A 21,473-nucleotide genomic window follows, 5' to 3' on the forward strand; every position below is an offset into this window, starting at 1 on the left:
ATCGGAAACCATCCGGGTGCAATTAACCATAGGCAAAACTGCTCTACAATTTGTAGCATGCTACAGGCCACCCTCTCAAACTCAGGAACCCACACAGCCTTCCTGAAGACACTGGAGGGTATAAATGTATCTCAAAACACCATTATATTGGGTGACTTCAACTACCCGAATATAGACTGGGAACATTACTCAAGCCCCAACTTTCTAGCCCAAAGGTTCCTGGAGTTCATAAATTCAAATGCCATGGAACAACTAGTCACCATTCCCACAAGAGGAGAAAATATACTAGATCTCATCATCACAAACATGGGGACAAAATGCTCCACACCGGAAGTATATCCCTCATTGGTGAGATCAGATCACAAACTTATCTCACTGGAAATCCACATCCCGCCCCCACCCCAAACAAAAAAGACCACAGTGAAGAACTTCTCTAAAGCAAACTTCACACTACTCAAGACTGGTGTGGTATCTTTCAAGGCCCCCAAGCCAGTGGAAACCACAATCCAAGCTGCAGAAGCCCTTACAAATGCCTTCTACGAACACCTTCAGGACTGCATGGATCAGGCAATCCCTAATAAAACCAAGACTCTTTCCACCAGGGGCAAGCGTCCAGTCTGGTGGACCCCAGCCATAAACAAACTTTACAATAAGAGGAGAAAGCTGTTACATGATAGAGCAAAATCCATAAAAGAGAAGACACCCTTGATCATTATTAGTAAAAAAATACGAGCACTCATAAAATCATCCAAGGCCAACTTTGAGAGAAAAATTGCAATAGATTGAAAAGACAATCATAAGGCCTTCTTCAGCTATGTTAGAAACCTGGGTGGGAACTCCCAGATATGCACAGAATTAGTCCAAAATGATACAAAAATCACTGAACCCACAGACATTGCCAACATACTGGCAGACAGGTTCAGTACAAACTTCACCCCCCTCTCCCCCCAAAAAGGAGAGATAACTATCCCAGCGGAGTGTAGCCTCCCAGACATCTCAAATGCACAGGTGAAAGCTGCTCTCTCCAAAGCTAAAAACACAGCATCAATGGGACCGGATGGTGTCCCCGGCTGTGTGATACACGAACTCAATGAGGAACTAAACCCGCATATAAGGCAGCTGTTTAATCTTAGCCTTACCACAGGATACGTGCCCAAGGAGTAGCGTACAGCAACTGTGGTCCCACTCCACAAAGGCGGTGCCTCTATGGACCCTGGTAATTACCGCCCCATAAGCTTAACAAGCCTGTTCTGCAAAGCTATGGAGAGGATCATAATGGAACTCATAAACAAAGACATAGGGGACTTGCAGACATTGGACCCGACCCAGTTTGGCTTTGTCAAGGGCAGATCATGCCTTTTGAACTTGGTCGACTTCTTCAAAACAGTCACCAAGGCCATTGATGAGGGAAAGGTAGTCCATACAGCCTACCTTGACCTTGCAAAGCTTCGACACAATACCCCACTCGGGTATTATAGAGAAACTTACCAGCTTAAATGTAAACCCATATGTCACAAGATGGGTTGCAAACTGGCTAAAGGACAGAACCCACAGGTTTAGAGTTGCTGGCGCCATGTCAGACTCCAAGCCGGTCACAAGTGGTGTCCCACAGGGCTCAGTCCTTGGCCCCCTGTTGTTCGGCATCTACTTCTCAGAAGTACAAGCAAACATAGGAGGACTATGGCTGACAAAGTTTGCAGATGACTGCAAACCGAAGCCATAGTGGAAAGTACATCGGACACAGATATCCTTCAGAGGGGTCTCACGGAAACTGATAACTGGTGCCAGAGCCATGGCCTGAAGTTAAATGCCAAAAAATGTATAGTCATACCCTTCAGAAAAACAAGGTAACCCCAAGCTACCATATAGGTGGCAATCCATTAAGCACAGAAGAGGTTATCAGGGACCTGGGGACCCAGGTTGACAGTGGCCTTTCTTTTGACACTCACATTGCTAAAGTGGTTAGAAAGACCTTCTACATTGCCCACCTGATCATGAAGGGATTCACATCCAGATCAAGTGAGGTCATTGTTCCCCTGTACTCTTCACTTATCAGACCAATGATTGAGTACAATGCCCCATTCGGGATGTATCTCACCCGACACCTGCAGCAATTGGAGAGACCCCAAAAGTTCCTCACCAGAAGGATAAAGGGACTCCAAAATCTGTCATATGCTGCCAGACTGAAGAAACTCCAGCTCTATTCAGTCGCATACCGCCTGCTCAGAGGTGACCTGTGCCTGACATACAAGGCCATGTCCAACCCGAATTAATGGACATGCTCCACCTCAAAAAATCCAAATCTACCAGATCCACTAGAGCAAGCGACTTAAACCTTAGCACGGATATAAATAGGACATGCTGGAGGGATAGATTTGTCATCCAGAGACTCCCTATGCTGTGGAATAAAATCCCGGTCCATGTGAGGCAGAGCACCTCGCTGGCTCTGTTCAAGAGAAATCTTGACCCGTGGATGGGAGATCATAGGTTTACCCCAGGAATCATCTCTGTGTCCCTGCTGGACAGAGGCACAACAAACTAATGGGCACAGTATTTTTTAACATAAGGGGTGGCGTAAGCCACAAAACTTTGGGCTAGGCTTATAAATGCCTTAGGGCAGATAGCCTAGTATAAACCTATGAACCTATGAACCTATGAAAGAACAGGTACATTTTTAGATATGGTGCTTAGCTACAACTTTTTTTTTATTTTTAATGGAAATTGCTCATAGGTTCATAGGTTCATAGGTTCATACTAGGCTATCTGCCCGAGGGCATTTATAAGCCTAGCCCATTGTTTTGTGGCTTACGCCACCCCTTTAGTATGGGGAACTATACCCATTCTTTTGCTGTGCCTCTGTCGAGCAGTGACACTGAGGTAATTCCTGGGGTATATCTGCGATCTCCCATCCATTGGTCAAGATTTCTCTTGAACAAGGCCAGCGAGGTGCTCTGCCTCACATGTACCGGGATTTTGTTCCACAGCATAGGGAGTCTTTGGGTGATGAATCTATCCCTCCAGCACGTCCTATTAATAGCCGTGTCGAGGTTTAAGTCTCCGCCCTTGTGGCTCTGATGGATCTAGATTTTTGAGGTGAAGCATATTCATCAAATCTGGGTTTGACATGGCCTTGTATGTTAGGCAAAGGTCACCTCTGAGCAAGCGGCGACTGAATAGAGCTGGAGTTCTTTCAGCCGGGCAGCATAGGACAGATTTTGAGACCCTTTATCCTTTTGGTGAGGAACTTTGTGGCCTCTCCAGCTGCTGCAAGTGTCGGGTCAGATACATTCGAATGGGGCATTGTACTCAATCATTGGTCTGATGAGTGATGAGTAAAGGGAGACTATGACCTCCCTTGATCTAGATGAGAATCCTTCATGATAAGGTGGGCAATGTAGAAGGACTTCCTAACTACTTTAGCTACATGGGTGTCGAATGACAGACTACTATCAACCTGGGTCCCCAGGTCCCTGATAACTTCTTCTGTGCTCAGTGGATTGCCACCTATTTGGTAGCTAGGGGTAACCTTGTTTTTCCCGAAGGGTATGACTATGCATTTTTGGCATTTAACTTTAGGCCGTGGCTCTGGCACCAGTTATCCGCTTCTGTGAGACCCTTCTGAAGGATATCTGTGTCAGATGTGTTTTCTACTATGGCGCCTAGTTTGCAGTCATCTGCAAACTTTGTCAGCCATAACCCTCCTGTGTTTGCTTGTACTGGAAAAGTAGATGCCAAACAAGAGTGGGCCCAGGACTGAGCCCTGTGGGACACCACTTGTGACAGGCTTTGAGTCTGACATGGCTCCAGCAACTCTGACCCTGTGGGTTCTGTCACTCAGCCAGTTTGCAACCCATCTTGTGATGTATGGGTTAACATTTAAGCTGATGAGTTTTTCAATGATACCCGAGTGGGGTATTGTATCGAAGGCCTTAGCCAGATCGAGGTAGGCTGTATGGACTGCCTTTCCTCATCAATGGCTTTGGTGACTGTTTTGAAAAGTCAACCAAGTTTAAAAGGCATGATCTGCCTTTGACAAAGCCAAACTGGGTTGGATCCAAAGTCTGCAAATTCCCTATGTCTTTATTTATGAGGTCCATTATGATCCTCTCCATGGCTTTGCAGATAAGGCTTGTCAAGCTAATGGGCCGGTAATTTCCAGGGTCTGTGGAGGCACCGCCTTTGTGAAGTGGGACCACAGTTGCAGTGCGCCACCCCTGGGTGCGTATCCAGAGGTAAGACTTTGATTAAACAGCTGTCCTAGCTGTGGGTTTAATTCCTCATTGAGTTCGTGGAGCACACAGCCGGGGACACCATCGGGTCCCATGGATGCTGTGTTTTTGCTTTGGAGAGAGCAGTTCTCACTTGGGCTGGAGATGTTTGGGGGCTGCACTCGCTTGGTATAGATATCTCTCCTTTTGGGGAGGGGGAGAAGTTTGCACTGAACCTGTCAGCCAGTATGTTGGCAATGTCTGTAGGATCAGTAATCTTCACATCATTTTGAACTAGTTCTGAGCATATCTGGGAGTTTCCTCCTAGGTTTCTAACATAGCTAAAGAAGGCCTTATGATTGTCTTTTGAGTCTTTAGCTATTTTTCTCTAAATTTGCTTTGGATGATTTTATGAGAGCTCTTAGTTTTTACTTATAGTGATCAAGGGTGTCTTACCTTTTAAGGATTTTGCTCTATCTTGTAGTAGCTTCCTCCTTTTGTTGTAGAGTTTGTTTATGGCTGGGGTCCACCAGACTGGACGCTTGCCTTTGGTACAAAGAGTCTTTGTTTTGCTTGGGATTGCCTTATCCATGCAGTCCTGCAGGTGCTGGTAGAAGGCGTTTGTAAGTGATTCAGCGGCTTGAGTATTGTTTTCCGCCTCGGGGTCTGAAAGGAGACCACACTAGTCTTTAGAAGTGTGAAGTCGGCTTTGAGAAGTTCTTTACTGTGGTCTTTTATTTCAGGTGGGGTGGGATGAGGACCTCCAGCGAGATTAGTTTGTGATCTGATCTCACCAGTGAGGGGTATACTTCCGGTGTTGAACATTGTGCTCCCATGTTCGTGATGATGAGATCAAGTATGTTATCTCCTCTTGTGGGATGGTGACTAGTTGTTCCATGGCATTTGAGTTTATGAATTCCAGGAACTTTTGGGCTAGGTGTTTGGGCTTGAGTAGTGTTCCCAGTCTATATTAGGGTAATTGAAGTCACCTAGTATGATGGTGTTTGGTGATACATTTATCCTCTAGTGTTTTCAGGAAGGCCATGTGAGTTTCCTGAGTTTGTGAGGGTGGCCTGTAACATGCTACAATTTGCAGAGCAGTCTTGCCTATGGTTAATTGCACCTGGATGGTCTCCGATGCATCGTGCGTTGCCACCAGTCTTGAGGTGTGGGTGTCCTTGATGAATATGGATACCCTCCTTTCTTGGTATTGTCCGGATTTTGGGGCCGGAACGCATGATATGAGGTAAAACCTGATAGCTGGGGTGCTCTCAGGAGCCTTGAACCAGGTTTCTGTCACAGCACAGACATCGATGTTCTCCATACTGAGAAGGGCCTCGAAGCGTGCATTTTGAGATTTAGACTTCTGGCATTGAGCAGCATTACCCTTAGTTTTTTCCTTTTTGTGTTCTAGGGTGGTAGGTTTAGAATTTGAGCCTTGCCTAAAAAGGCACTATGGGGTGGCAAGAGCCTTTGCCAATATCCGAATCAAAGGGTGACAGGTGCAAGCCGCCCTGCGAAGCAGCGTGGCTTGTCCAGCATGTTATCCCAGGCAGACAGATACTGGATCCCCTTTGAATGACACCAGTGTTTAAGCCAATTGTTAAAGCTGATCATCTTATCTCTGTATTGTGGCATCATTCTTGGTGAAGGTAGGATACTGCTCATGGTCAGGGTCATACCTGCCTGGGCTACATAATCAGAGAGCTCCTCAATGTCTCTTTTCATGTAGTCCAAGGAGGTGCGTCTCAGGTCGTTACACCAGCGTGGACAATGACTGAGTCATATTTGTACCTGCTGTTGAGAGACCTGAGTGCTTGCGTTATGTGGCGGATTCTAGCGCCTGACAGGCAGCTTACTGTGACCTTCTCCTTACTCAGTCTGGTGAGCGGGACATCAGTGTGTCTGACTATGGAGTCACCAATGACTAGTGTGTCTGGCATTGTGTTTGGCCTTAAGGGCTGTGACTGTTTGACACTCTGACTGTGAGGTCTATGTGTTGCGGGTGTTGTGTTCTGAGGTGGTGGTTGTTTGGGTGTCTGCTTTGGTGGCCTCTGCTGTTTTGGTAGATTTTAATCAGAGCCTCGAGTATGTCTTTGTGTGTTTATGTGTATGATTTGAGGTTGTAATGGTACTATGTGAGACTGGGTCTATAGTGTGTGTGGTAACCTTCTCCTCCTGACTGGTCTTGCCAGTCCTATGTTGAGAGAGCTCAGCCTCCAGTTTGGCCGTATAGTTGCATCTCTCGCATGTATTTGTGTTTTGTGGGAGGAGGAAAGGGTTGTCTGTGTACATGAGGCAATTGAAACATTGCCTCAATATTCCCAGGTTCACCAGCTGAGCAGGAGAGGACACTAGCAACTGATCCCTCGACATGCTAGAAGGGTAGACGAAAAACTTTAAATAAAGATTCCGGGGGACGTGGGTGACCGAGAAATGGGGGGTTGCCTTTTTGGGGTACTATCTATGACAAGAGTGCCGTATCAAGGTAATAAGTACTGTAGGAGCAAGTGCTAGGTTTAATAGATAGAGAATAGTCTACTTGGAGTCAAGTAGAGATGATCTTTTTAGTTATAGGATACGCTGATTTGATCAGTAGTATAGTTCGAGGAAGGTAGTTTTAAGGGAAAATTTGAAGAGTGGACTTTAGGTAGCGAATAGTTTAAACCTGCTTAACCGCACTGCCCTAGTGTGCAACAGTGGCAGCTCGCTAAATCGCTCTAAATCGGCTAACGCTTTAGCGTTTTATACCAGGGGGCTGGAAAAAGCTAGAAACTGGCCCAAAACAACCAATAAACTACTAGTTACTGGCTGAAACCTCACAAAACTGGACAAAAGGCAGCTCAATGCTTCCCACTCCCACTGGTAAGCAAGGTAGCTTCCCTTCCCCCAAATAAGGCAAGGAAACAGTACACAGGAACTACAACCAAAGCTCAGGAATCAGCAACTCTGAAACTGGACTAAACTAGTAAAGCAGGAAAAACAAGAGATATTTGTTTCTTTTTTTTCTTTTTTTTTCACAAAATAGGCAGAAACAGGTACAGCAAACACTTATAAATGCTATGAATCAGCTACTACAGCTTACACAGAAGAATTTGCTACAAATACAGTCAAATAGTAACAAACAAGGATTCCAAGTGCAATATTAAGTTAAATGCAGTAAAAACAGCTTCAATGTAACAGAAAGGCAGGCGAAATACAGTTGCTAGGTATTCAGATGTGGAAAGCAACAAAAAATATACTTAGTATCAAGAAAAGTCGCTTATTCAGCTCTCTGCAGCCTGGATTACTCTGCTGGCCCACGTGGAGTCTGTGCTGAGTAGGTACAAGCTAAAGACTGGTATAGCCATAGGGGCAGCTATGGCCCGCAGCCCTGCCAACATAGCCCTAGGCAAGTGGAAGGAGGATTATGTTTTAACAACAGAGAATGCATGCAACATATCACAGTGTAACTGTGCTTTGTTGATGACATCTTTATTGTGTGGAAAGGAGACAGTGCTAAATTAGAAGATTTTATCAGCTATGTGAATCAAACCACCAGCTTCCTGCATTTCATCTCTTCCCATAGCCTCACCTCAGCTGTCTTCTTAGATATGTAGATTACAAAAGACTTGGTCCAATGTAAAATGGACATAGATCTTTATAGAAAACCTACCAGAGTAAACCTCCTGCTACATAATAAGAGTCTCCATCCCACCAGGAGAAAATATAACATTGTTAAGTCCCAGAGCTATAGGTTGGGCAGGATCACTATGAAAATTTAACCCTTTCTTAAGAACCTAATAGATCTTGAAAATTACTTTTTGGTGAGAGGAAATGAAAGTAATATATTAAGAAGCATTTTGGAAGCTATAATTGAATTAAAAAGTACAAATTCACCAGCACTTAATAGTCCTTATAGGAGGGTTTTAAAGAAACCTATGGGCAACAAATCTGAAGACAGTTGTTTCTTGACTTTTACTGTTGACTATTACAGCATAATTAATACTATTAGAGAGAATTGGGCCATAATTACTGAAAGCTCGTATCTAATAGACATTCTTGGAGAAGCTCCTTCCTTTGTGTATAGGAAAGTCAGAAACATCAGGAGTTGGGCCTAGACCATTGGATACATGCACCAATAAGTGTGGAACCAACTGTGTATTTGTTAGCACATACAGGAGCGAAACATGTTTTTCTGTCCTTATTCAAAGAAACTGATTAAAACCAATGCAAGAGGTATCTGTAATTCAATGCAGGTGGTTTGCAGGGCAAGCTGCAATGACTGTGAAGCATTTTATGTGGGAAAAATGCCCAACAGACTTAAAAGAAGGATTTCTGTCCATCTTTCCAAAATTAGAGTTAAGTGGAAGAATAATGCACAGGCTCGGCAACGGCAGCTTCAGAAAAGACACACTGCATTTAAATTTCAAATTATTGATCGTGTGGACCTTTCGAAAATGGAAGGAGACATCCCTAATCTTTTAGAAAAAATATGAATTACTGTGGCAGCTGAAACTGAACTCTTTTAGGGAACTGGGGCTTAATTATTATTGCTCCATAAAAAAACATATTAGAACTCTGAAAACTACAGCACTGTTTAAAAGACTATTAAAAGACTGATATGGGACAGATTAATGCTGCCATTACATGATAATATTATACATGCTAATATTATTATAATAAATAAGGTGGTGGGGTAGCAATACTGCACAAATCTCATTTACAGGTCATGTCCATACTAGTACAACCACCTCTAGAAACTAATGTGGAAATTCTTATCTCCAAGCTCCAGCTCAATACAACTAAATCTATATACATAATATGCTCCTACCTACCCCCAGGCAATAACATTAGCATCTTAGAAAATATCCTCTGCTGGCTTTCAACATCCTTCCCTTAAGAAACCATTGTACTCAGCGATTTTAATATAGACTGGAACACCTGTGCCACTCTAGAACCCACAACCCATATAAACCTCTATGGCTTCTCACAAACTATTACTACCCCCACCAGAATCCATAAACCCAGCTGCAAAGAAAGTATATTACACTGGATCTTAATTAACAGCCACCCTCTCTTTTACAAAGTAGGTATCCTTCCTGATGATATTAGCGACCATTCACTAACCTATCTATCTAGACAAAAATCCTTTATCCCAAATCAAACTACCTTTAAAATCACCCGCAACAAAAAAAAATTTTGATCCAGCCAACTTTCAGGCTGAACTTCAAGCCTGTGACTGGTCACCCCTAAGGCACCTGCCAATTGATGAAGCAGTATCCCATTTTAACTCCAAATTCCTACAAATTTTAGAATTCCACGCCCCCTCACGCTCTATAAGAACTAGGTACAAAGCAGCCCCATGGCTCACTAAAGAAACCAGACAACAAATCCTACAAAGAAATAAAATCTGGTCCAAATGGAGAAACACTAAAGATCCAATTGATCAGCAATATTTTAGACAGCTAAGAAATGCCACCAAAAAATCAATAATTCAGGATAAAAAAAGTATTCCTTTAAACTCCAACAAAATCACCATAATCAACCCCAAAGCTTCTGGTCAGGCATAAATTAACTTTTACATCCAGGCCACTCAAAAACACCTACCCCATCTGGTCTTTCCCTAAACTCTCCAACGCAGATTGCTGATGCTTTCAATACCTTTTTTACTGAAACTGTACAATCTCTAGCTAACACCTTACCACCTGTTAACCCTACTCTCTCATCCTCCCCAACTACCTTAGCAGCTACCTTTCACTTAAAACCTATTCCTACAACCCTCATCTACACTCTACTTCATAAACTTAAACCTTGTACTCCCTCAGCTGATCTCTTACCACCTGAATACCTTCAAACTGCTGCAAAAACTTTTGCCTATCCCATTTCGATTCTAATCAATAGAACCATAACTGAAGGCTCCATTCCCTCACTCTGAAAAATCTCTCACATAATCCCACTTCACAAAGGAGGGAACTCAACTGAACTGTCTAACTTTCGGCCCATAGCCCTATTATCACCACTAGCCAAAATAATGGAAAAATGTATCCATCAACAATTCCTTGACCACATTCTCCAATATAACCTTCTAGCTGACTGTCAACATGGTTTTAGACCATTCCACAGTACCACCACTGCTCTCCTATCCTTTACAGAATGCATTAATAAACATCGCAACAATAACATGCACTCCTCTGTTCTGTTCATTGACCTCTCTAAAGCTTTTGATATGGTCAACCATCAAATACTACTCAACATACTCAACTCTTTCTCACTTGACACACAGGCATTACAATGGTTCAAATCCTATATGCACAATAGACAACAGGCTGTCCTTTGGGATAATAACCTATCCATACTTCTCCCTATTACCCTTGGTGTCCCTCAGGGCTCTATCCTGGGACCTCTACTCTTCTACATATTCATTAACGACCTTTCTACTAATTTACCTCTACCTACCAGCATACAATACGCAGATGACTCCACTTTGATTTGTAAAGGAACCACCTCATCTGAACTCCAGTCCATCACCCAAACAGTATTTAACCAAGTAGAAAACTGGTTCCAACAATGTCGCCTCCTCCTTAATGCCAAAACAACTAAACTATTACTATTTTCTCCAACTTTTAAATCCACCCCAATAGATTTCTCTATTATATCCATCGACGGTACAATCATAGCTCCTGACCCAACTACAAAACTATTAGGTGTATTGATTGACCACAACCTCAACTTTGACTCACATATCAATGCCACTATTAAAACTGTAAACAGAAAACTTGGATCCTTATATAGGATAAAACCTTTTCTCACCCCAGAAGCCAGAACTACTATTGCCCAGACCCATCTGATCTCCACCCTCCTCTATGCCTCACCAGTTTATACTAATCTTTCCAAAAGCAACCTAAACAAATTGTCCACTTCTTATAACAATATTGCCAGGTTTGCTACTGGGTCCTCATTTAGAACTCATCACTGTCTAAATCTCAAACTTCTTGGATGGCTTGAACTAAATAACCAGCTAGAATTTCAACAACTCTCCATTACCCATAAAATTCTGTACCAGCCTAGTAATACTCCTATTCTCAGTAGCCTCATCTCCCCCTACACAAACCTTACTAACCTTTGCTCAGCAAATAAACTACTGGTTACCATCCAGAAATCCCACAACAAGGCAGGTGATTCTTTTTTCTCTAATTCAGTGGGGAAGATTTGGAACAAGCTTCCCACAAAACTTACATCTCCCTCATCATTACCACTCTTTAAAAAGCAACTAAAGATTCAACTAAAACACAATGGCTTTGTCCTTGTACTAACCCTGACTAACCCCCCCCAATATAACATTATTCTATAACTCTCTTCCAATAACCCTCTTTGCAGTATTAGCAAATTCATCCCGCATCCCCTTCTTAGTATCTTATTCCCAAGCTGCTTGCACTGAGTATGCTCCTAACAACCTTGCCTTCTTCAGTGAGCTTGTATCTTTCCACCTTGTATATAAACCAATCTATTTCTTTCACTATGACTGTAACTACTTCCCCATGTACTTACATTCAATAATTCTCTTACTTCTCAGTGTTATACACTTTTCATAGCCATTTTACATCTTTACAAAGGCACATTCATACCCAATATTCTAATCAAGAATATCTATCTCTTTCCCTTGGTAATAATACTGTATTTTACCTTATTAAACTCAGTAGTCACAATCTGTATATTTTTAGTTCTGTATAACTCAATTTGATGAAAAAATTCTTCAGGTTTATGTACTGTATATATTGCATGGACTTTTGTTTGTCTTGATTTATTTAGTTTAAAGTGGAGCTTTTCTCCCCGGACCTCTACTGAAAATGGACATGTATCCAGTTAGACTAGCCCGGTCAAAAAATGTAAAATAAATAAAATAAAAAAAAATATATCAATCATTGTAAATTTTTTACAATGAAAATAACTAACATTGGTACTGTTTTCTGATCCTTTTACTCATTTAAACTAATTGCTTTCTTAGTTAGATGCCACACTTGAACAGACCCCCAGGGCATTAATGTTTTATTTCTAACACTTTTTACTATTTATTTCTAACATTTTTCACTGTTTTTCCTCATTAGCAAATATAGCTATAGTTTTCAGCCTTCTTAGCTGTTCACTTGTAGATTAATACACATGTTCATTTATATTATGATATGTTTTTTACACACAAACCTGATGAAGTAATTATTTGGTACAAAAGTGATCTTTATAAAACGTGTTTCAATTAATAATATAGTAATATTTATTCTGATAGATGTTTAGTGGTAGATGTTTTTGTTAGTTAATTAGTCATTTTGTTAGTGAGTTTGTTCTTAATTAATACAGTTTGGCTTGGTAGGTTAGCTTTAATACGCTGTTCTTACATTATATATTTTAATTTACCTCTAGCTTTTACGTTTCCGTTCTAAGGTAGCAAACTCTTAGTTTATACTATGATGTTAAGGGGGAAGGGGAATTGATTAAAGGAATTAATTTAATGCTTTTATTGCTCTTAAAAGACCCACCCTCTGTAACAACTCTCTTGCTCCAAATAACCTGATTAATGAATGTCTTTAATGCATTTTATTATACTCGGTTAAGATCGCTTGTTTGTGTGTTCCAAAAAAGGATATTCAATTTTAACTCAGCTGTGGACTACTTTCTATTTTATTACTTTTACAGTACTTATTTTAAAGTTGGAATTTTATTGGTGAACTAGGTATATAACACATTTAAAGGAGTGAACTTTACACCCTCCACACTGATATGTTTCTGCCCATTTTTTTAAGTTACTGACTTCTCTGTTAACAGTTCACTTATTAATTTTTAATCACCTTCACAAATACAGTTCTTATGTAATTAAAGTAAATATCCTTTTAAGAAGTAAAAAAAAAAAAAAACAGCTCATGTTGACCTTTAACCCAACTGCTTACATCATTCCTGGGCCATTTAGTTTAATTTTGTGGTATTTACACATTTGCACAGGGATTTTCAGCTACTGGATGAATTTAATATGAAAAATTCCATTCTAAAAACAAGGAAAGGAAGCATTTTAGCGTGCAATCTCAGTGGGAAGCCGCAAAACAAGTAAGTGCATATTTTGAAACACTTCTTGTTGTTTCTCAAGTTTGTGGAATGTTTAACAGCTTTTCTTAACTCTATATGGCTGTTCAACTAACCCAGACACACTTTAAACAGATTAAAATGAATTACAGTCATAAAACAACTTCTATGAATGTAATTCTAAATCTTCTCTGTGTGGAAGATTTTCAGTCCATATATTTCTAGTTAATCACTGTATATTAATCAGATCAGACAATAGTAGTAGAAGCAGTGAACTTAAACATGTTTTAAGTCAAAGCAAAACAAAACAAAAAATAATAATAGAAAATATATAATTGTACAGCATTACTAAGTATTCGAAAGTAATCCAAGCAAGGCAGGCAGTCTGTTTCCAGTCGAAAATCCTTTATTAAGTACACGGACAAACGATCCAAGTAAAACACAAATAGAGTAATGATTTCCTCACAAGCTTTCTATAAATATATATATATATATATATATATATATATATATATATATATATATGGTTCCCTATCAGAAGCCTGAAACACTATAAGCTTGAAAATCAAAATCCTGAAACCAAAAGCCTGAAAATTCAAAATCCCGAAAACCCAAAATCCTGAAAACACAAAATGGACATACTGACGTCATTGTGGCTTTGCTATTGTTAGCCCTGTGGCGTTAGGTCATGCGTTGGGTTCAGGTGAGTGTGTGGTTGGTTTTATGTTAGGGTTAGGGGCGGTTTAAGTGAGTTAGGGTTAGGGCAGGTTAGGCATGTATGCAATAGTGACAAATATTGGGGTTAGGGGGTTTAAGTGAGTTAGGGTTAGGCGGTCAGGTGAGTGTGTGATATTGACGGACCTTAGGGTTAGGGTTAGGGTCAGGGTCAGTTGGTAGATATTAGTGTCTTTATAGTGACATATTAGCATTATTTGTGTTTTCAGGATTTTGAGTTTCAGGTTTTTGGGTTTTCGGTATTTTGAATTTTCAGGCTTTTGGTTTCAGGATTTTGATTTTCAAGCTTATAGTGTTTCAGGCTTCTGATAGGGAACTATATATATATATATATATATATATATATATATATATATATATATACTTTTTATCAGGCATGGGAGTGGTTTACTGTGCTGTAAAACTCCCATGCCTGATAAAAAGTATATATATATATATATATATATATATATATATATATATATAGCAAGCTTGTGAGGAAATTATTACTCTGTTTGTGTTTTACTTGGATCGCTTGTCTGTGTACTTAATAAAGGCTTTTCGACTAGAAACAGACTGCCTGCCTTGCTTGGATTACTTTCGAATACAATTATATATTTTATATTATTATTTTTTGGTTTGTTTTGACTTAAGATGAGTTTAAGTTCACTGCTTCTACTACTATTGTCGGATCTGATTAATATACAGTGATTAACTAGAAGTATATGGACTGAAAATCTTCCACACAGAGAAGTTTCTTACACTGTTTTGTTTTTGGACCCACTACACTTTAGTGGGTTACTTTGAGACTTCAGGGATACCACAGAGATTACTTGTAATTTTAAATCTTTCCTTCTTTTTTCATCCCCAAATACAAAAAAAAACACACATCCTTCTTACATTTCAAATATATATCAGTAGCTAAGACATTTCAAACCATGAAACAAATAAAGTGAAGCATTTGTGAAGCAGTCTATCAACATTTTTAAGCAGCTTTGAACATTTTAAGACTTATATGTTAGTTCAGTGTACTAAGATTAAATATACTAGATACACAGCTATTAAATATAATTTTTCTTTTCTAAGAGTATCAGTCATTTCTTATATCAGTACTATTTAAAAGAATAAGCAGAATGATATGTTACAGCAAAAGCTTTTCATTCCCTTTGATCTCTTTCTATTCTTTGTGTAGAGCAGAAAGAGACTCCAGCACTATAAGAACACATATAATGCTAAAGATAAGTAGTACATTATTTTGTTCTTATGAATTGCGCATTACTGCTGTCTGTTTTTCTTTAAGATTTTCTGTTATATGTGAAATACTATTTCAGTCTTTATCAAAAAGTTAAATTAATGACACCAAAAGAACGCAAACAAGAATAAAATGATTTAACCTTAACCTTTTTTCCTTTTAGTATTGAGTTCTTTTGATCAGAAGGCTTCACTTTTATTAGTGTAATGTTGCTTTGTAAGTTATCATTTGAGATAATTATAGTTTCTTTTAAGTGAAATGTCAGTGCTATAAAAAGAAATAATACAAAAAATAAGTTATTTATATTTTATCCTCTTCTGCTTCTTGTTCACTATCTTCCAGTCATTTTTTTTTCAGCTTGACTGTTTAGGCATAAGCCAGACCAGTTCCTTTCTTCTGCTTGGTCTTAAGGTTTGTAAGAAGGTAAATAGGATGTAGCTGCATTCAGTGTATCAAATATTTGGAATCTTCAGCAATGAGCATTTTAAGTCTTGCAGAAATAGCAAGTGAACCTTGTATTGTCTCTTCTTCAGTTCTTTCATTAAGGATAGATTTTTTTTTTTTTTTTTTTTTTTTTAGAAATTACTGATGACTAGTCAAATTGTATGATATTGTCATTAACTATGACAGGTGAATTTGTCCTTGCAGTTTTCAATACTAATTCTTTATCCTGGGAAAAAAGAAACCTCACTATTATTAATCTTGGATTTGAATTAATTTTGTTAGGAGAGGAAGGAACTTCCAGTGACCCATGGACTCTTTCAATTCCATAAGCAAAAAAACTCGGGTACATTTAAAGTACTTGGAAGCCAGGAAGTAAGGACATTTACCATATTGTCCCCGTCAGTCTTTTCTGGTAAGCCACAGATGTGCAGATCATTTCCTGTGGATCTGTTTTCTAGTTTATCAACTTCATTTAGTAAAGAAGTATTTTGTTTTAAGAGAAAATTTAACTGATGTCCTTGTTCAGTGGTTCTGCCTTCTATGTCATTTAATGTCTCTTCCATACTAGCAATCTGGGTTTTAGGTTGCATTATTATTTCTTGTACTTGCTCCATTTTTTGTACATTTCTCTTTAAAGGAGCCCAGATTATTGTCCAACTTATCAAATTTCAAAGATAAAGCCTGCATAGTAGACAATAAGGACTGATTGTATTTCTTTCTTTACTGACTAGTCCCGTGAACTGCTCTTTGAATAACTCATCTTGATGAGAAATTGGAACTTTTTGTGAGTAAATTCTGACAGATAATATGATGAATTAAGATAAAATAATCCAATATGGACTTCCAAGAACTATAGTAGATGTGAATCTATTAAATGAGTAAGTCTATAAATCTATTTTTTTGAAATTTTCTGTCAAAAATATAACTTAGATACCAGAGCTAAGGAAATGTACTGTTAACCTGCCAGCATCTTGCCCCCCCTTTGTTTTTAGTTTTGAAGGGGAGCTTTTCCGCCAAAAAATGGGGGAAACAATGGGGGTGGTGTATGCCTTTATTTATGATAATTGTGTACTTTACAATGGGAACTAAGTTTGTATTAAAAAAATAAAAAATACTGATTTTTGTACACTGTTTTTGAATGATATCTTTATTTTGTGGAATGAAACCTTATATTTGGTAGATGAACTGTATTTCTTAAATTTACCAGTACATTTTTAAAGATTTGCTCATAGTTTTCATGTGAAATCTATGAGTTACTTGGATGTTAGGATATTTAAAGATGTTAAAAAGCAATATTTTTAGCCTATTTTATGTAAAAAAAAACCTAACCTTTTTCAATTCTTACTTACATTTTCTGAATAATGGTCCTTTTAAAGAAAAACTGAAGCTGATGGAGAGCCAGATGATGAGATTATCATGGCTTATTAACTTTGATGAAATATTTACTTTGGAATTAAATAATTTAATTTCTTTATTAAGAGAACAAATTTACCCTCAGGACTTGCTGTTACAGGTGTCAATAGATATTTAGGAAAAGCGTAAATATTAATATCCTCCAATTTTAAACAACCCAGGTTTTATTCCACCTGATATAATGATTAAAAATGCACATTAACAATGACACGATTGTCACTTTTTCTAGTGATGTAAACACATTCAGAAGGTAATTACAAAAAAAAAAAAAAAATGGGAAAATACTTTTGACTGTACTTTTAAGTCTAGGCTAGGAGAGTCTGCATACTTTATTTATAAGAAAAGCAGTAATATAGAACTGATTTTGGAAAGCACACCAGCAAATATAGAATTGTTGAGTAGGAAAATGTTAAAATCTGGAAGATATAAATACTATATATATATATATATATATATATATATATATATATATATATGTGTGTGTGTGTCTATATATATATATAGTCATCTATAACTATATATGGTTACCCAGTTGTTACTGGGTGCCCTGTAAAAGGTAATTGCAATTGACCTTAGCTTCAGATGTTTATCTATGTTCATGGGATAGTTTAGTTGACCTAATAGTATTTTTTCAAGTGTTTAGTAATATTTCTTAGATTATCCTTGATGTGTAGGCTATTGAATCTGCTTTATAATTTAAGGATTTTTTTTCTTTTATTGTTAGGTTTATTTGTATTGGAAGATCACCAAAGCAGTTTGTTTTTGAATTTCTTATTATATTTTGTTCTGGTTAGGTACAGAGCTCCTTCGTGAAGCTACCTTCTGTGCTTGTCATAAAATTTGATGAGGTTAGTTTGTTTTATCTAAGATAAAAAAACTAACCTCATCAAATTTTATGACAAGCACAGAAGGTAGCTTCACATCTTTGATTGGAAGTGTTTTCATAGGTACTTTAATACCCCAAGTAGGCACCAGAAAATTTTTCCTCAGGTAGAGAGCAAAGGTTGGAGGTGTGATGGGTAAGAAAGAGGAAACTGGGAACATACTTTCTGGGAGTATGAGTTGGCAAAGATTCCCTGTAGACTGCTCTCTCAGAGATGCTGGATGAGTGGATTGGAGTTATCTAGGGCAAAGATTTTTTTTTGAGCTGTGATATAGAATCAGAATTACCTAGGCATAGTAAGGCCTTGGTGAGTCTAGTTATGATGCTGCCAAAATGCTATTACTAGAAAATGGAAATCAAAGTCTAAACCAACTTTACTAGAAGTAATGAAGATGTGGTCAGCCATGGTGGTGCAGCGGTTAGCATTGCCGCCTCACAGCAAGAGGTTCTTTCGTTCAATCCTTGGTTGGGGTGCCTTCTGTGTGGAGTCTACATGTCCTCCCTGTGGCCATGTGGGTTTCCTCTATCTGCTCTGGTTTCCATCCCAAAGACATGCTGTAGGTGGATTGGTCACTCTAAATTGGCCCTAGGTGTGAGTGTGTGCATGTGTGTTCCTTCTGTGGAAGGTTGTGCACCAGGCTGGCAACTCGACATCATAAAAACTCCACTGCCAATCATGAGTGGACAGGTGATCCACTGTGGTGACCCCTAACCGGGAAAAGCTGAAAGAAGAAGAAGTTTGTTTTATCTAAGATATTAGATACAGAGGCTTTGGAGATGTTATAGATAAAAGTCAGCATGTTATGGTCCAACTTAACTGGAGAAGGAGATACCATGAGAGTAGTGTACAAAGCAGTTACATTTTCTAAGGTCCAAAGAATAGTGTGTTCTGTAGTGGATATGTACTGTCTAATCTAATGAATTGTTGTTTATTAAATATAAAAAATGCCTGAGCATATCCTATATTAGAGGTATTGGTATTCCAGTTTACTGAGGGTTACTTGAAGACTCCCAGTACAATTTATTTCTTTGTTTATACAGAGTTCATTGGTTCCATTTAAGAATCTTAGATGATTATCAATGGACATGGAGGGTGTCCTGTAACAGTCTATAACTTGTACTTTTTAGGGTGATCTGGAGTTCTCCGAGTTCCATTTGTGGATCTCTGGCAATCTGCCTGGAGGTTGATATGGTCTGTAACAAATATCAAGATGCCACCATATTTACCATTTGATCTGATATGTCTTCAGGTAGATATAAAACTCAGATATGGAGGGAGTATATTCTTTATGTTTAAACCATGTCTCAGTAATTATACAGATTTGGATGTGTTTTAATGCAACTCTATTTTGTTCTAATTGAAAGGTTTTAATTTAAACAAAGTAAAGATTAAGAAAAAAATGTTATGGTAAAGAAATATTTATAGAAGCAAATTCAGTGGGTAGAGTAATTATGTAAGGTGAAATACTTAGTAATGGGATTGCAAAATTAATTCAGCAATGATACAGTAACCAGTATGTTGTGTCTCTAAAGCAGGGAAAGGCATAAGCATCCTGAAAAAGTATTGTATATTTAACAGTTTATTGATATTTGAAAGTAGATTTCTGTTATTAGTTCTTAAAACCCCCTACCCCCCCCACACACACACACAAACAGAGTTTAGGAAGTTAGATCTATACAATGGATTGTAGAGTTATTATCTCCATTCTTAAGATCTTATGGAAGTCTAAAGGCAGACTGCTGTTATTAGTCTTGTAAAGCTTTTTCCCCCACAGAGTTTAGGAAGTTAGGTCGGTGCAGTAGATTGTAAGGTTGTTATCTCCTTTACTGTCGCCTTTTAAATAGCATTCTTAAAACAACTCTGACTATTAAAGTTTGGAAGCATCTTTGATTTGCATATAATTTTATTTACTGTTGTACTCCTCATTATAACTTTGCAAGTGATTTTGTAAAATAAATAAATAAAGATTATTGCGTGCTGTTTGATTTTTTTACTGATTATTCTCTATAGCCACACCCACAAAATGATGTCATAATAAGTATTGAACAGTGGTTTACATACATCTGCAAAACATAATGGGGAATCAAAAACAACGTCCCCTTTAGGGGACTTACTTCTTATTTTCATTGTGTTTTATTAGTTAATCATCATGTGATGAGTTTCAGTGTGAGGTGTTCCACCTGCAAGATTTAGTTGATAGCTTGTCTTTCTATGAAGTAAGAAACTACTTCTAATGTATTTAATATGTAAATATAGTAGTTTATATATTAATTAAAGCGAGTTCATTATTTCATTATGTTATTGTAGGGATTTTCAGCTTTGAGAAATATATTCTGGGGTGCCATCCTTAACAATAGTAAGGAGGCATATGTATATCTAAATCTAAAGGTTTGTTACTTGCATTTCCTAGGAAATTTGATTAGCACACTTTAACGGATATTTTTAGTTTGTTGTTTTTGAGAATTAGACAGTAGTGGGTAATTAAGATTTTAAAGGTAAGATTTTAAAGATGACAACCTTCCTGGAAAGGAAGAGAAAGCCACATGGCTCTTTGAAGAATTCTGTATTAGTGCTTTATTTTAGTGGTCAAGTGAAATTAATTTATATAATTTATCAATGGCATATTATATGGCTTTGGTGTTTTGACTAGAGTTTAGATTGACAAATAAAAGAATGTTTCCAAGTGTGTGTGTGTGTGTGTGTGTGTGTGTGTGTGTTTGGGGGGGGGGGGTGTTATGACTCTGACTGTAAGTCCTCAAAAGACTTAGATTGTTAAATGGTTTAACACTATATGAGCTGTTTTTCTGGTTTGGACATAATTTGATCTCTATGTGGCCTAAAGTTTAGTTAATAAGTGCATCTGTGTATTTATATTTTTGGACTTGATTCATTTTATTACAAAACATGTCAGTGATGGATGCAGGGAGGCAGTCTTTTAGTTTATGAGTAGTACTAAAGAGCATAGATGCTGTTTTATGTCCAAAATCATTTTATTAATGACTCAAGAATAAGGAGACTAAGTAAATGTCTTCTACACTTTAATGAGTTTCACCTGGATAATCCAAACATATTTTCCTCATAAAAGATTATTAGATTGGGGGGCATAAATGTGAATAAATGATTTATTTACAGAGAGGAGAATGAGGCCAAGCGGTAATCCTGGGAACATGGGGGTCAAAGGATCCAAAGTGAGTTTCTAGTTCATTAGCTTGATTTCCAAACTTTAATTCATAAAGTAACTCAGTGTGTGTTTCCCATACTTGTGGCAGTAATGAATGAACATAAAACAGCTCAAAGTACTCTATAACACACAGAATGGAGAGGGAAGTAACTGATATTGAAACTTTCTTATTGTTTTATACCAGCAGGCAATGTCACGCATAAGGCCTACAATCTGTATTTCATATCGAAAATAGTACTGCCACAGATCCCAGATTGTGTGAAGTTCTGGCAACGTTTCACATCAGTTGCTCATTTCTTCATAGTACAAAACAACTCTGAGGTAAA

General features: G+C 38.2%; 1 long non-coding RNA gene across 1 annotated transcript in view; it reads right to left on the reverse strand.

The window, feature by feature from the left end:
• The window catches only part of LOC122815521, a 1,099,169-nt gene that overhangs the window by 161,152 nt on the left and 916,544 nt on the right, over positions 1-21,473 (reverse strand). The gene's annotated exons all lie outside the window — the stretch shown is intronic.

The sequence above is a fragment of the Protopterus annectens genome, chromosome 11.part0, assembly GCF_019279795.1.
Source record: "Protopterus annectens isolate FY-2018-M chromosome 11.part0, PAN1.0, whole genome shotgun sequence".
NCBI classification, from domain to species: Eukaryota; Metazoa; Chordata; order Ceratodontiformes; family Protopteridae; genus Protopterus; species Protopterus annectens.